This window comes from Equus asinus, chromosome 3, assembly GCF_041296235.1.
Source record: "Equus asinus isolate D_3611 breed Donkey chromosome 3, EquAss-T2T_v2, whole genome shotgun sequence".
NCBI classification, from domain to species: domain Eukaryota; kingdom Metazoa; phylum Chordata; class Mammalia; order Perissodactyla; family Equidae; genus Equus; species Equus asinus.
Genome location: NC_091792.1, coordinates 97,750,902 through 97,767,290, shown reverse-complemented (window position 1 = coordinate 97,767,290; position 16,389 = coordinate 97,750,902). Strand labels below are relative to the sequence as shown.

The 16,389-nt window shown below is 43.1% G+C and overlaps 1 long non-coding RNA gene across 1 annotated transcript; it reads right to left on the bottom strand.

The window, feature by feature from the left end:
• Positions 1 to 148: 148 nt before the first annotated feature.
• Positions 149 to 12,241, bottom strand: LOC139044984 (uncharacterized). The gene is made up of 3 exons (XR_011502474.1): positions 12,128 to 12,241; positions 10,275 to 10,340; positions 149 to 467 (listed from the first exon to the last, which is right to left on the bottom strand). It is a non-coding gene; the product is annotated as an uncharacterized lncRNA (long non-coding RNA).
• Positions 12,242 to 16,389: the final 4,148 nt, after the last annotated feature.

Genomic DNA, 16,389 nt, shown 5'->3' with positions numbered 1-16,389 from the left:
TTTAGAATCTACAATCTCGAATTAAAAAACACGAAAGTAACTATAAATGTGATCAATGCTTGAAGGAAAATATGAGAGTAAAACTTATGGGGTCATAATTTAGATGTAGGAGGCTGCAATTAATAATTAACCAGATTTAAAATGTCTTCAACAATAAGGAAATTTACTGTTTAGTATGGCAAGAAGTTCCAAGGTTGAGAGGCCCTAGCTGGTAAATTCAGCAACTTGATGATGTCAGGGAAGGCCCGCGCTGTTTCCGGTTTCCCCATTGCCGTCTCCAGGACACCAGCTTTGTACCTGGGTCTGCCCCACTCATGGTCCCAGGATGGGTGGAGCAGCTCCCGTTATAATCCTGACAATGCCCAATGGTAGCAGAGTGTGTCTGTTTACAAGAGTGGGGCAATCTCTCAGAAGCTTCCTGCAGACTTCTCATCTGTCATTGTCCAACATGCGTCACATGCCCATGCCTAAATGATAGGAATGGAGGGAGAATTACCGCAATTGGCTTAGGCTCTTGAGGATTTTCCCCTGAACTCTTCAGGATTGCGTTCTTTGAGGAGTGGATACCCAAACAAAAAGGAAAAGGTGGCAAGGCAGAGTCTGCTAGAAGGGCCCAGGGATGACTCCTCTGAAAAAGTGACATTTAAACTTAAGATGAGCAAGAGTCAGCAAAGAGTGAGGAGGAAGCAGCTGCAGGCAGATGGAATTGCATGTGTGGTCTGACTCTGTGCCACGTATTAAAGGTGTACATGCAGTTTCTCATTCACTACCTTGATCCAAAGAGGTAAGCATCCCTCAGGAAGCAACCTCAGAGCTTAATAGCCTGATCCAGTTCACAGAGCTAGTAAGTTGCAGAGCCAATCTATCCAATTTCAGAGCCTAAAATCTTTGACCTTTCCTGCCTCTGCAGAGACAGTGAGAAGCCAAAATCCCCCGGTCTTTCTTGGCTACACCCCCTCTCCAGGCACCCTCTGCAAGGTTTCTCTGGGCCCACTGCTAGTGCAGGGCATGTGTTCATGAATAACCCCTCTCCTCTCTGCCAAGCACTGTGACCAGAGCACTAGGGTTCTTGTGATGTCAAAACTCGAAGGTAGGCTGTGGAGATGTGGAGGGTAAAATGCCCATCTTTGGGTTACACACAGTTGGAGAAGGACCTAAATAGCCTCGGTGTTTTAGAGAAATCTCTGTTTTTCCTATTTCTGTTTCTCACGTGGACCTGCATCCAAGGGACTGAGCTGGGAACAGATTACAGTGATGCTTCCATGCTGAACTCAGACTCCCAACACCCTGCACGACTAAGTTCTAATTCAAGCTCGTCCAGCCTGAATCCTATTTTCTTGGGATAAATTCCCTCTCAGGAGGCTGTATAGTTGCCCTTGCACACAGACTTCTGCCAGGTCGGCCCATCAGCTCAGTCTTCATGCTCACAATATTTGAGTCCCAGCTTGGGGCACCCCCAGGATGAAGCTGAGCTCTCTTCTATCAATCACCAGAAGATTTTCTGAAGATGTAAGAGAGGAAAACTGCCATCCTGGTGGTTGCCACTCCAGTTTCTCCTCATCTCTTCGGTTTTGCTGCCCTCCCTCCTTTCTTCTCTCATTTGTCTTTTGGCTTGCTTATCTTACCACATGGACCCCATGGGCAGTCATTTTAATTGCTAAGGCTAGCACCTTAGATCACTGTGCCCTTCTGTCACATTAGCTTTGCCAAACCCTAACTCAGGAAAAATACTACCATTTGCCTTGGTGTTTCTGCTCTCCTAGTGCCAGCATCACTTGATGTGGTTATGAAGCTGAACCAATTGATTCCAGCATAGGTTTTCAGTTATCTAACCTCCCTGCAGCCAACAATCCCTTTATTCACCTTGTTGAAATACAAAATTTAACTGAGTAAGTGTTAAAGATCTTATTGGCTTTATTCAATGATTCATGAATTGGGCAGCATCCCATCTAGCAAATAGAAAGGAGCTCCAAAGAGTCGTACGAGATGAAAGACCTTTATAGGCAGAAGGGAGAGAGACAAGGAAGTTACACTAGCAAAGAGAGGATTGTTTGTGGCTAGGTCACCTTCCTTTGGGGACAGCAGGGGTCTATCAGGCAGATTACTTCACTAGTGCTGATCAGGTAATTCCAGATTGACTGGTTTAAGATTCCATTCCTGGGAGAGGTTAAAACTAATTAAGTTAGATATTAAGTCTCGTTTTAGTGATGTGGGGCTTAGCACAAGTGACTCCATTTTGGCCTATTGTCTTTTTTTTAACAATTCTTCCCTTTTGGTCAGACGCTCTGCCTGAGAGATATCATCAAAATTTAAGGCATTAGAGCCACTCCCAGTTACCACTCTGAAGTTCTCACAGTTTTTGCTAACTTTTCTGTGGTAGTCACAGGTCATAGCATCTTTTTGCTAAATCTCTGTGGTATTCACAGGTCACAACTTCAAGTTCACGTTCTTTAAGTCATTCATTCTCTTCATTCCTTCTCTGACGTTCTAGACTTAGGGAAATCATTTGCTTTTTGATTAGCAGCTGCAAACATGCATGTAAAGCTTTTGAGAGAATACAGTGCACCAGAAAGACTACTATGATTATTATAAGCAGGGTAATTCCCAGTGTCTGGAGTTCACTTTGGAACCATGGTCCCCAAAACCCAAACCAATCAAAATCAAATAAGTCAAAAAAAGACTCCCTTGAAGGAGTCACTTTCTTAAGTCAAGTGGCTTATTCAGTGATCCTATGTAGCTGAGTTTCCACTTCCCCAGAGGTGTTAATCCAGGTGCTGCAAGTGGTGTTGGCCATGACACAGACACCTCCTTGTTAAGCTAAAAGGTAATCAACGGCTATCCTATTATCCTATTATCAAGAACAACCTTGGCCAGAGAGTCTAAGGATTTTTGTTGAGTAGCTATTGCTTTAGTAGTGAATTCTGTAATATCTTCAAGAGTTAGTGAGAGGTTTCTGATAATAGCCTCATTTGTGCTCATTCCTAACTAAGGGAGTAGAGACCTGTCAAAAGAAGCGAATCCTGAATCATGAACACCTCCTGGTAGGTCCTTTCTAACTCCATAGTGTAAATTCAGGGGAGTCAACCAATGAGATATCTCAATTTGTGAAGAGTTAGGGCCACAGTTAGATAACCTAAGAGGCATTACCTGATTATACACCAGCCACATGGGCATTGATAGGCTCCAGGAGAGTGATAACCACTGCAGACAAAGATAAATCTCATCAGGGCACAAACCACTCCCATTAAGGTGGCACTGTTAATGGATTCATTCCCGGGGATTGTTGCCTTTGCTCACTCAAGCCAGGCATCATTTAGGTTTTTAGTGCATACAGGAAGTAAATCTCCTAGCCTGAAATAAAAAGTTGTTCTAAATTCCTTGCAAAGATAGGTATTGCTGGTGAGATCTTTTCATGTTTGGGGGCAGATATGATTTAGATAATCCTAAGACCATGGAGGTACAAATGTACTATAACTTGCTTAGGTTTTGTGTCTAATTGGGCAAATATAGTTATAACTGGAGAAAGGTGAAAACAGGACACTGGATGTTCTGGCCATAAAAGTTGGACTCTGTAAGTGACTCCTAAGAGGGGAGTTGATTGTAGTTTATGGGGACATTGGGAAATAAAAGACATTGGTCACAGGGAGAACCAAGGAGTCTTTAGCATCATGGGCAGATTGGAGTTTTTGATGACAAATGCAGCAGTCTGAAAGGTTACCGCCCTTGACAATGGCCTGCAAGATACAGATGATGGCATTATCTTTCCAGGCTTATGCCAGAGTAAAGGAGAGAAAAAGAAGAAAAAAGGGTTCCATGTGTAGTTAAAGTATGAAGTCTTGATTGGCAACTTGAGTGGAAGCAGTCTACATAGATGTCAGCTACTTCTCCTCCTAGTTAATTTGATTTGGAGGGCTCCAGCATTTGTGTAGGACAAGATCTCAGGTGGAGTCTTCTTCAGCTGTGAGATCTGTGCTCAAGGTTCAAGGCCTTCTAGTTTCACAGCAGTGTCAGTGATCAGGAACACTGGTCTCCTCCAGTGGGGCTCAAGAGCTATCTTCTTTTGTTGATGTTTCCAGAATACAGGAGTCACCAGGCTCCAGAATGTGACCAACAGGATCCCTTGAATTGGGATTCCAGAAAGCTTCTTTAACCTATTGATGATAGGCTTTAGCATAAGACATTAAAGATTTACAGTAGCTGGTCATACTAGCAGAAAGTTCTATACCAATAGACAGTGATCTACTGGTGACAGTCTCATGGGGAGTGAGTTTATGTTTCCCAACGAGAGTACTGTGAACAGTCAGCAAGACTAGAGGCAATACCTTAGGCCAAGGGAGTCCAGTAGTCTCAGTAAGTTTAGAGATTTTGACTGGAGGATCCCATTAGTTTTCTCAACCTTGCCTGATATTTCAGGGTGATAGGGACAGTGAGAATTCCAGGACGTTTGCAAGGTTTTGTTAAGGCTTATATGATTTGCCCAGTAAAATGGGTACCTTGATCACTGGCGATTGTGCAAGATATAGCCCAAATGGGAAACACATTTTCTAACAGTTTTTTTGCCACTGTGAGGGCATCATCCTTGTGGCAGGGGAAGGCTTCAATCCATCTGGAAAGCATACATACAATACCCAGAACATATGGATAACCTATACTGGGTGGTAGTTGAATGAAGTCCAGCTCAAAGGGTCCAGGAGGAGGTGGTTTGAGGCCCCTTGGAACAAAAATAGTTTTCCCAGGATTATGGACCTGACAGGTCAGACTTGGTGGTAAACTGTTTTCACAATTTTATAGAAGTCTCCCCACCAACATTTATTCATAATTTGAGTCATCTTAATTGTACCATGGTGGGTGAAGGAATGCAAAAACCAAAAAATGGGCTTTGCCAGGGAGCCAGGAAGAACCAAGGAGCCATCTTGGGTTTCCCACAGCCCCAGCTCTTCACTGAATTCATAACCATTGTTTGCTCATCAAGATTTCTCTGATTCAGGAGCAAAATGTTGCCATGTTGCAAGGACATCAGGATGTCCAAAAGGCTTTTGCCATCAGGCAAAAGTCTAAGAACAAGGAGTCGTTTTTTGCAGGAGCAGAATGGACTTCATCCACATGAGCCACAACCTTTATAGATTCTGTCGCTCCTGCCTTTGTGTGAAAATCAGCCAGGGCATTTCCTTGATACTGATTCATTCTTTTTACCGTGCTCTTCAATTTCAATGACAGCAATTTCAGAAGGTAAAAGAATAGCAGCAAGAAGGTCATTTACTTGTTGTCCATTTTTTATTGTTGTCCCAATGGAAATGGAAAACCTGGGGGCTGGCCTCGTGGCCGAGTGGTTAAGTTCACACGCTCTGCTCCAGCAGCCCAGGGTTTCACCGGTTCGGATCCTGGGTACAGACATGGCACCACTCATCAGGCCATGCTGAGGCAGCATCCCACATGCCACAACTAGAAGGACCCACAACTAAAATATACAACTAGGTACTGGGGGGCTTTGGGGAGAAAAAGGAAAAATAAAATCTTAAAAGAAAGAAAAAGAAAACCCCTTTATTTCCATAACATCTCCAAATCATGGATGACCCTGAAGGCATACTGGCTGTCAGTAAAATATTAACAATTTGACCTTCTGATAACTGGCATGCTCTGGTAAAGGCATGGAGCTCTGCTTGTTGGGCTGATGTAGCATGTGGGAGGTTTCCCCTCTCAAGTAGTTCATATTGGGTGGTAACAGCACAAACAGCTTAGAAATGCCCTTTTCCGTTTTTACGTGACCCATCAACAAAGAAAATTAGATCAGGATTAGTCAAAGGAGTTTCTCATAAATCTGGATGCAGTGTCACAAAATAAGACATTATTACCTGGCTGTCATGCGGTTCAGCCTCGTCAGGCAGGGGTAGTAACATAGAGGGATAAAGAATGTTGCAACATTTAAAATGTAGATTAGATCATAAAAGCAGAAGGATCTCATAGGAGGTTAGTCTGCTTGCAGAGAAGTGTGGAGTCAATTCAGAATTAAGACTTCAGGGGCCGGCCCCATGGCAGAATGGTTAAGTTTGAGCGCTCCGCTGCGGCAACCCAGGGTTTCAAGGTTCGGATCCTGGGCCCGGACAGAGCACTGCTCATCAGGCCACGCTGAGGTAGCATCCCACATGCCACAGCTGGAGGGAGCCACAACTAAAAAATATTTACAACTATGTACTAGGGGTCTTTGGGGAGTAAAAGGAAAAATAAAATCTAAAAAAAAAAGAAGACTTCAGCTGACATGTAGAATTTGTGAATAAATGTCATTTCCTAAGGTCAAATCTGCTGAGACCTACTAATTTTGTCGCTGCAACTATAGCCTTAAGGCAGTTGGGATAGGCATGAGCAACTGAATCAAGTTGTATGCTATCATAGACAATAGGCCTATGATTATTGCTGCGTTCTTGCCAGAACAGTCTCAGGTCTTGGTTCTCTCTCTCATGCACAAATAAGTTGAGAGGTTTTGTATAGTTAGGTAGCCCTAAGGCAGGCGTTTCTTGTACCTCTTGTTTTAGTCTCATAAAGGCCTGCTCATGTTTATCTTCCCAAGGAAGGGGTTCCAGGACAGAAAGTTTAGGAAGTTTATAGAGTGGGGAAGCCAATGGAGAAAAATTAGGAACCCATAGTCTATAATAGCCAGGCCTAGGAATACATGAAACCATCACTTAGTTGTGGGCCTAGAGAACTCTTTGATTAGATTAATTCTTTTTGGAGATACCTGGATTCCATCAGTGCTTAGATTATGATCTAGGTAATTAACAGTGTCTAGAGATAATTGTAATTTTTTCGTAGAGAATTTCTGTTCTTTTTCAGCTAACTGTTTCAGCAAATAAATGGAATCCTTTATGGATACCTCTTTGGTAAGTGAGCATAGCAAGAGATTGTCTACATCCTGTATAAGGGTCAATTTCCCATGGAACTGGAGGGTATTTAAATCTTGAAGGAGCACTTGGGAGAAATAAGAAGGGGTTTTAGCAAACCCTTGTGGCATGACTGTCAACATCTATTATTGATTGTTCCAAGTAAAGGCCGGTAGATATTGGCTGTTGAGGTCTACAGGGTTGCTGAAGAAGGCTGATCAAAGGTCCACAACAATGAACCATTTTGAGTCTGGTAGAACTTGTGACAAAAGAGTGTTCAGGTTTGGAACAACGGAAAATGGAAAATGGGGAATAAGTATCTTGCTAATGGCTCTCAAGTCCCGGACAAATTGCCATCCCCACCCATTAGGTTTCTGGACTGGCAAGATCGGCATGTTACAGGGGCTGGTACAGGGAATAATTAACCTCTGGGAAATTGTCTTCTACTCTTGGTGTGAGGCCTCATATGGCCTCAGACTTTAATGGATATTGAGACAATGGGAAGATCTTTAGTTATGTCTATCCAAATTTTTATAGATTCTGCACTTTTTATTCTCCCAATGTCCATATTAGAGATAGCCCACAGATTTTCAGGCACCTCGTTTAAATTAGGGATCTTGTGCTGGAATTCTTCCTCTTCTATATCAAGAACCGATTTTAAGAAATATAAAAGATCAGATTTGGGGCCGGCCCCTTGGCCAAGTGATTAAGTTTGCGTGCTCCACTGTGGTGGCCCAGCGTTTCGCTGGTTTGGGTCCAGGGCGCGGACATGGCACCACTCATCAGGCCATGTTGAAGTGGTATCCCACATGCCACAACTAGAAGGACCCAAAACTAAAATATGTAACTATGTACTGGGGGGATTTGGCCAGAAAAAGCAGGAAAAAAAAAAAAGACTGGCAACAGTTGTTAGCTTAGGTGCCAATCTTTGAAGAAAAAAAAATGTCAGGTTCAAATTGGTGAGGAAATTCCAAGGCAAGGTCTCCATTGGAAGCAAAACATATTAGACCTTTTAATTTAGAAAGGAGAGCTCTACCTAATAGATTGACTAGGGCTGTATCGTATAGCAAAAAGAAATGTTTTTCAGTGAAAGGTCTCTGAGTCATTTGTATTGGTTGGGATAGAAACTCATTCAATTTTATTAGATACTCCACTCTGGAAACTTCTTTTGCACTCCAAGGGATTTGTTGTCCTATGACAGTGGGGTTTAAAGTAGAGTGTAGCTCTGTTATCTGTCAGGTTTTGGCAAAGTTTCCCATTAATTTTAATTTTAGTTTCCCCTTGGCTGTTTAAGGGAATTACTGGTAGCAGTTTTCTGGAGAATCCCACGGAGTCTGTCAACTCTGGGAGAGGCCCATATGGGAGCCCTCCTTTGGGGCTAGATGTGGGGGCTTTGGAGTTGATGTTGAAGGATTTGCATAAGACCTTTGAGGACAATCTTTTTTCCAGTGTGCCAGTTGATTACAAATGAGACACCCGCTGGGCCAGTGTTTTGATGACCCACCCTTAGGAGTGTGCAATGCAGGAGGCCCAGGTGTTATTTTAGGTCCCTGGCCTTGGAGCTGTTGCAGCTGTAAGGCTAACAGCTTGGCGGACTTTTGTTACCGTCTTGTTCAAAGTCCTTTCAAAGTGTTCAGTTATGGTCATGAGTTCAGTCAGACCTGTGGCCTCTCATCCTGTTTTCTGCCTTTTTATCAATTCACTAATCTCGGGAGATAATCCATTTACAAACAGGGCAGCTAGAGCAGATTGGGTGACGTCATTTATTACATGGAACCCAGAATACTGCAGGAAGAGAGCTTCCAGATGGGCTTTAAAGTCTGCCACAGGTTCATCTTTCTTTTGTTTACATGTTTGAATAATAGACCAGTCAGTTTAGGCCGGGAAGACTCTAGGAATAGCTTTTAAATGATGAGTTGCTGTTTTTCAAGCTTTTTCTAGCCCATAGGGGACCATGTCGAAGATCAAGGATCTCAAATATCATCCTCGGGGTTACACTATTCTGCTTCCCACATCCTTTTTTGGGCTTCATCAGGTCCTACTAGCATGTCACAGCTGGTAAGGATCTGGCAGCCCAGGGTCCCAGGCTCCTATAAAGACTCTATATTCTTCAGAAAACTTTTGGGGATCCTCCCTGCATCTAGGAAGTTCTTTAAATATGGCCCTTAGTTTGGTCTTTGACCAAGGAGTGAAAGATACTTAAAGAGGATTTCATTTTAAAAGGTAATTGTTTAATAGTCTTTTTAGAGTGAAAGGCAGTTCAGATAAAGAATTGTAGAGCGTGAGTACTCCAGTAAAAGAGGACAGAGGGGAGCAGTAGGAGTCATGTCAGTCTTATTATCTCTTGTTTAAGTACCTCTTGTATCTTCAGTTTTCATTTGCCTTCTGCCACAAATCTTTCAATGAAGCTATTTTGGAATCTTGAACCCTTTTGGAGGCTTCTGCATGCCAGTTAAAATAGGATCTGATTCTGTTTGTTTGATTTGGGAACCCTTGCTTTCAACTATACTTCTTAAATGAATGACCTTGTCTAATTAGAACATTGCCCATAACGGCCATTGTAATTCTAGGTTGTTTTTAGTAAGACTTTTTCATTTTTGTAGATATTTATAGCTTCCAGGAACATGGTTCTTAGACATAAAGTAAGCAGGCATGCTGGAAGGTGGCATGCTCAACTCTTCGGAACTGAAGGATCCCATTTCTTCTTTTTTTTTTTTTCTTTTTTACTAAGTCTTGGGTTTTTTGGAGCCAAACTAACACCTAAGAGGGATGTGCCATTGGGTTGGGGATTATATGGTGTTTTACAGTGTTGCACAGAAATTTTCCTGAAGTTGGCGGGTGACCTAATGTCAATCTCACCTGTTTCATGACCAGCTTATGCCCACACAGAAGTCTTAGAGTTAGGCGGCAAATGTTGTAACAGCTTTTAAGTGCTCAATCCATCCCCACCAATTTTTTGGCCTTGTCTTCTGAGATTCCCATTAGAAATAGATCTTTTATTCCTTTACCTTATGAATACATTAACAGAAACCTACAGTAACCAAGGAAATGGGACTATGGACGCAAGAAGTAACCAAAGAGTTGGTACTGTGGATTAGCCAAGAGAAGGCCTCAGTGCACATCACCAGCAATTCCCAACATGAAACTACAGATCAAACCCACAGATCCCAACAAATGGGGCTGGGGACTCAGGTTCCAGGTGGAACCGTCTGCCAGCTCAAGCTGACTCTAAGCCTTGGACTGGAAACCACAGTGTAACCAAGGGCTGAGGACTTGCACACTGTTAGCAGAACTTCTGTTAAGAGTCTAGATGGCCTGTTAATCAGAATTGAGAGGATCTACCCACAGCTCTCAGAAATGGTGGGAGAGACAACTCAAAAGGTTTGCGAGTATTAGCACCTGTGTTTTGTTTTGTCCCCAAAGCCATCAAGAAGTTTCCTCTGGATCCTGTCACCGCCAGCAAATCTGTTAAAAAACAAAATTCAACAGAATAAACGTTAAAAATCTTATTGGCTTTATTCAATGATTCGTGAGTGGGGTGGCATCCCATTTAGCAGAAAGAAAGGAGCTCTGAAGAGCTGTGCAAAATGAGAGACTTTTATAGGCAGACGAGAGAGGGACAAGGAGTTATACCAGCAAAGACTGGATTGTCTGTGGCAAGGTCACCTTCCTTTAGGGGACAGAAAGGGTCTATCAGGCAGATTCCCTCACTAGTGCTGACCAGGTAATTCGGATTGACCGGTTTAAGATTCCATCCCTGGGAGGAGTTGACTGTTATTAAGTTAGGCATTAAGTCTTGGTTTGGTGATGTGGGGTGTAGCACAAGTAACTTCATTTTCAGCCTGTTTTCTCTTTTTTAACAACCTCAAAGCCGTTTCTTCTTCCATGAGATCTCACTGCTTCCACAGCATTAGTGGTTCTCTCCTCTGTGATCCCACAGTGGAGTGCTGCTCCAACTCACAAATACTTGTTAACTTATCTATCTCCTTTATTGGAATTCAGAGCAGGGACTTTGTTGTATTAATTCTTATATCTTCAGAACATACATAGCTCAGTTGTTTTCAATATGTAAAAAACAATCAATCAAAAAGAAACCTCCACTCTTCAATCTACAGTCTCTGTTTTCTTTAAAAAAAAAAACAAATGCAGTTTACCAAGATGCTAGAGACTTGAGAGAGAACCCTATGCTGAGGATCTCTACTTCCTCTGTGAGAGCTCATCACACAATCTTCCAGGCCTGGCCCTGGGAGCACCATTCTCCATTCCACTCTTATCTCTCCAAGGGGACAATGGCCTCTCATTTGCCAAATCCCCCCTTGCTGATCCCTGGTGGGGAGGAGGGTGAGCCCCACGGGCATTAACTCACAGCACATTTCAGTGATTTCCCAGTGTCGGGGAGGAAGACATTTCCTCTATCCAAAGTGGGTTCATCTGGCCGGAGAACGAATTAAATTCACATGAGACAGAATAGCAAGAGAAAATTAAACAAAGATTTATGAGGAACCATGGCCCAGGGCCTTTCTTCCTGAAGAAAGAAAGGGCACCGAAGAAGTGGGGTGCACAGAGTGGTTATATACCCCCAAACAGGATATTTGACATATGATTGAAATGTCCCTCCCACAATAGTCACAAGATTGCCCTGTCGGTAGAAGGCTTGATGGACACAGCAGATAGTAGTCTGCTATCTCAGTGGGCATAGCAGGAGGCAAGTCTATTGTCTTGAACTGGGTGGTCACAGGTGAGCACAGCAATCAGTTCCTAGCCTAAGGAGAGATGCTTAATCCTTAAGAAATGCCAATGTTGGGAGGGGGAGGGAAGTCAGTTACAGGAGGTTACCAGACAAGCACAATAAAATGCAGATTTAAGTCCTTGCCTTTGGCATTGATTAGAAGTTTCTAGAGAGAAGGTCATCTCCTTTCTTCTGGTACAGAGAGGGAGATATCTTTACAGATGGAGAGTTCCTTTACAATGTAAATGTCTCTTACAAAGGGTAAGCAAGTTCTACTTTTCAGTTGCTTTCCTGTCTGCAAAGTAACGAACCACAAATAATCATGCCAAAGAGACATATGTTGGGGTGGCCAATTCCAGACCCCTACACCAACCGCTCCAGGCAGCAGCCAGAGCCTATGTGTGTCCCCCATTTTGAATTAACCAGTCACTTACCTGTGCTCTCCTTGAATATCCTGCCTCCTCTACCCCTACTCCCACTCATTCTAAATTTTCCCAGGATTCTGTCCTTAGTTCCTTCTTACCTTTCTCTCCTCTCTCCTTCCTTCCCTCCTTCTTTCCTTCCTTTCCTCTTTCCTCTCTCTCTTTCTGTCTCCTCATGGCTTCACTCATTACTTCTACACGTGTATGCCCTTTTATCAGAACTCCCACAGGACTGCACTTTATCTCAGTCCTTCTTGTGGTATTTATCACTTTCTACTTTGTATTGTTGTTATCTATCTACGGTTCTTATCTCCTCTGCTTGACTGTAAACACCGGGAGGGCATGGTTCAGAACAGATTCATCTTTGCTCTCTCTCTCACAGCACCTACTACAGGTCCAGATGCTCTGGACAGAGAGAGCCAGGACTTGTCACCCAGAAGAATTGTACTTATGTTTCTGAAATTCTATGGAAAGAATTAGAAATATGTTCTTGATTTTTCCCTCTGGAATAAAGACAATTGTTTGGAATAATGACACAATTTAGAAATTAATAATCTGCCTAATTAACAACCAAGTAATAGCAAATTTTACTATAGAGGACCAACATATATATACATTTAATTTTCTGTTTTTATCTGCAGATACTGAATTTCAGTCTCTAGTGCATTGCCTTTCCTAAATAGTGAATTTTTTTCTAGTTATGGGTGTCTCAGGGTGGGGAAAATCCCCTTTCTTGCCCTCTTGTGTTCTTATGGCTGGACTAATAGTAAAACTGACACAAGACGAGGTTCACAGGAGAAAAACCCAGCTTAATACATACATACTGGAGTCTATAAAGAAAAGATGCTCAGAGAGTGAACAAAGCAGGCGGTATAGATATCTGCTACACAAAGAAACAATAAATTTGTGAAGAATTGACAGGACAAAGAAACTTAGGTTTGGGGTACGTAATTAGTGAGGAATTTAAGCAGAGTTGAGGATTGAGGTAGTAAATTAGCGAGGTTTGTTGATGCAGCTTCTCAGCCCAGAATTCCCCAGCTCTGGTGATGAGGATGCAGGCAGAGCACCTTTCACAGGGGAGATGTATTTCCTGCCTTCAGGGGAGCAGAGACAGGAGGGTCAGAATGCCCTCTTTGCTTCTCAAGTAACTTTAATTCAATATAATTAATATGTTATTGTAGGATATTTTGGAGCAGCCTGCCTGGGCCCCAACAGGTGCTCATTAAATAATACAGCCAGTGTATACTAACTATGCGCTAGGCTCACAGTGTTTGGCATTCCACCATCCTGTGCTATTTCGAAGTCAACGTGGACCATCCATCCAATACTTTGACCTCTAAACTCCTTAGACTTCTTTTTTTTTCTTCCTAAAGATCGGCACCTGAGCTAACTACTCTTGCCAGTGTTCTTTTTTTTTTCCCCTGATTTTCTCCTCAAATCCCCCCAGTACATAGTTGCATATTTTAGTTGTAGGTCCTTCTAGTTGAGGCATGTGGGATGCCGCCTCAGCATGGCCTGACGAGCAGTGCTATGTCCAGCTCAGTATCCGAACCAGCGAAACCCTGGGCTGCCGAAGCAGAGCGCGCAAACTTAACCTCTCAGCCACGGGGCTGGCCCTTCATTAGACTTACATCCAGTTTCCTTCATCTCCACTCAGCTTCAGCCATCCACTTCCACAGTCACACCTGGAATATCCTTTAAAATTACTGATTCAGATGTTATATGTGTGCCCCAGATCAGCTTGGATCTGCCTGCCCCCAAGGCTTCAGGCGTTTGCCTTGCTTCTTAGACACGATAGTCAAAGCAGTGCCTCATGATTGTAAAGCCCAGTCTAACGCTGACACTGACCTCAGCCTCCCCTAGAGCAGGGGCCAGGCTAGCATGGCCCCTGTAACACCCACTGTAGAGGGAGCCTTAGTAGTTCCAGCTCCCACGTTGGACCTGACTGTACCTGCAGAAGCTCTTCTCCGGCAACTGCCTGGAGGGGCCAAAACACACCTTAGAAATACAATGGAATTAATGCCCTATGGAGCCAACTTTGACCATTGAGAGAGAAGAGCCAGGAAGAAGCAGCAGATAATTGCTCGCCCTTCCTACCCACCCAGGAGCTGTTCAAAGATGCAATGGTTCTGTACTTCTGGCTGCTCTAGCATGACTCAACAACCAGCTTTATTTTCTAGAGAAGCTGTGGACAAATTGGTAATGCACCACCTTGACTCTGCTGTTTCTCCTTCTCTCCCTCGTTTCACTTTCTCCCTTACTCCCACTTCCCTAAGATAAAGCCCCCTAAGTAAGAATTGGTCTTTGCCTCAGGCTCTGTTTTCTACAGAACCCAGGCTGAGTTAAGACAGTACACTCCATGACCACAACCTTCCATCCTTCAAGATTGTTTGCTCAATTACCTTCTCTTCATGTGTTTTTGACTTTAAAGTGACCTCTAATTCCCGACCCTCTATTTCCTTCCTCCCGGTCTTTACTCCACTTCTTACTCAGTTTAGTATGCAGTGCACTATTTCACACTCCTGCATTGCCCCAGTGTTGTATCCTGCAACAGCCAGATGAAGCTTCCATCCTGGAGGAAGCCCACTTCTTACCTTCTCTTTCTTGTACTTGGACAGTGAGTGCTAATGGAGCAAGGCTAACATAGGCCCTGTTCTCATGGAACTTAAATTCTGGGTCAACGGTAGGAGATTAGACTGGTAGAGCCAAGCTAGAGAGCCATCTTGCATTATTTACTCTAATTAAGAACAGCCCAATGGAAATTTCACTTCTGAGTATACTATATGTCCTAGAGGAATTCTCACACAGGTCCATGTGGGCACATGTTCAAGGATGTTTATTGAAGCTTCTTTTGTGTTGTGATGGTGAGGGGCTAGAGCGTACTGTGGTGTCCATCTCTAGGACGATGGATATGTAAGTTATTGATGGATATTTGCCATAGAATATTACAGAACACGGATTTGATATTCACAAAGCAAGAACTTACTCCTCCTTCAGTGTTTCTTATACAAATAAGCCATTTTCCACTTAGATTTCTCAGTTTGGAATTCAAGGAATCATCCTTATCTCCTTCTCTCCTTCACTCTCCATAAAAATATCTGTCACAAAGTTCTGACAATTCCGTCACATGTATCTCTAATATTCATCTGATTCTCACTGTGAGGATCATCTTGTGCCTGAGCTGCTGTGAGAGTCCCCTCGCTGTCTCCCTGCTTCCACTCCAACCCCCAGCCCTTTCTCTACACTGCTACCAAAGTGATCTTTTTAGGACACAAAACAGGTTTTGTCACTTCTCTGCTCAAAGCTCATTAATCTAATAGGCGTATAGCCACAGCGCTTAGGACCATAGGTTATGAAGGACCTGTAGAATTATATGGGACTTGGAAAAAAACCATTGCCTCCATAGTACAAAAGAGAAAATTACAAAATGTTTAATTAAATATCTACAAAGCATGATATGATGCCAACTAGCATTTCAAGTGTACTTGTGAGTGTGTGTGTGTATTTGCATGTATGTATATATATCAATTTCATTTAACTCAGAAAACAAAAGGAACAATTTAGTCATATAAAAACTCAACTTATGAAATTATAAAAAATTTCCTTTTTTTTCAAAAAAATATATCTGCATATTGAATGGGATACCAGTGTATTTGAATGTGCTTAATATGTTGTGGAGGTGGTGCCTCCAAAAGTCAGAGAGCAGAGGGCCTATCAAAGTCCTGAAACAGTTCTGCCTCCAAGGTCTTCCCACTGCTCTTACAATGAAGTCCCAAATCTTTAATGTGACTTTCCAGCACGTCACAGATGAATTTTGTAGCTTACTTTCGGAGGTATCCATCTTGGAGAAATATCCTGGCCTCGTAGGAGACGCTAGACGAGTATTTCTCAAACTATAATGTGCATCTGATCACCTGAGGAGCTTATTAAAATGCAGGTTCTGATTCAATAGATCTGGAAGGGGTCTGAGATGCTGCATTGCATTTCCCGGGTAGATACCTCTGCTGCTGGTCCACAGATCACGCTTAGAGTGGCAAGACCCAGAGAGCTGCCCTCCTCTTTATGCTGGCCACTCCAGTAATGCTAAGAGCTCCGTAGGGTCTAAACCGGCTTGGAGGTGCAAGGGTTAGGAGGTGCTTATAGCCTGATGGAAAATCTTTATAGAAGAAGATGATTTTAAGGATTAGAAGATGAAAGACCATGATGCTCTCTGTATGCAGTATTGGAGCTGAGTGCAAGGGATGGGATAGCAGGACTAACTAACAAATTCACTTCCCTTTGTATGAGTTGCTCTCTGGACACACACTCACCCAGCCTTGGGCCTGCCCCTAAGCCTGTTTCCCTAATGTTAGAATCTGACTGA